This window comes from Sinocyclocheilus rhinocerous, unplaced genomic scaffold (genome assembly GCF_001515625.1).
Source record: "Sinocyclocheilus rhinocerous isolate Xijiao unplaced genomic scaffold, SAMN03320098_v1.1 scaffold621, whole genome shotgun sequence".
Lineage (NCBI taxonomy): Eukaryota > Metazoa > Chordata > Actinopteri > Cypriniformes > Cyprinidae > Sinocyclocheilus > Sinocyclocheilus rhinocerous.
Window position 1 is genome coordinate 86,159 of NW_015639806.1, and position 454 is coordinate 86,612.

At 30.0% G+C, this 454-nt stretch overlaps 1 protein-coding gene across 1 annotated transcript in view; it reads right to left on the bottom strand.

The window, feature by feature from the left end:
- The window catches only part of LOC107752159 (ATP-binding cassette sub-family A member 1), a 37,341-nt gene that overhangs the window by 25,134 nt on the left and 11,753 nt on the right, over positions 1 to 454 (bottom strand). The window lies entirely within an intron of this gene.

A 454-nucleotide genomic window follows, 5' to 3' on the forward strand; every position in this document is an offset into this window, starting at 1 on the left:
CATTAAATACTTTAACCTGCAATTACAAATGCATAAATAATGTTTTGATATTTTAAACATAAAACATTGAAAACTGATATTTGAGATTATTAAAAAAAATGAAAAGGTACCTTAAATGTGAAATTTAAACCGCCAGTAGGTGGCAGCAAGTCACTGTTAATAAGCGAGTCATTGCGATTGAACCGAATCTTTTAAACAGTTCATTCAGGAACAAAACTGCGTCCTGTTGCTCAGAGACGCAAAACAGCGCTGTGGCTGTGTTTGAAATTATTTTTGTTGGAGAAATAGAGCAAAAACAGTAAATATGGTGTCTAAAACGTAAGTCTCTTAATATTAACTACTTGTTTATTGAACTGTTATATAAAATCAATATCACATTTGTAATCATGCTTACACTTTTGGAGAAAAAAACGTCACTCTTCGTGTGATATTAACTATATGAAATTATATAAAT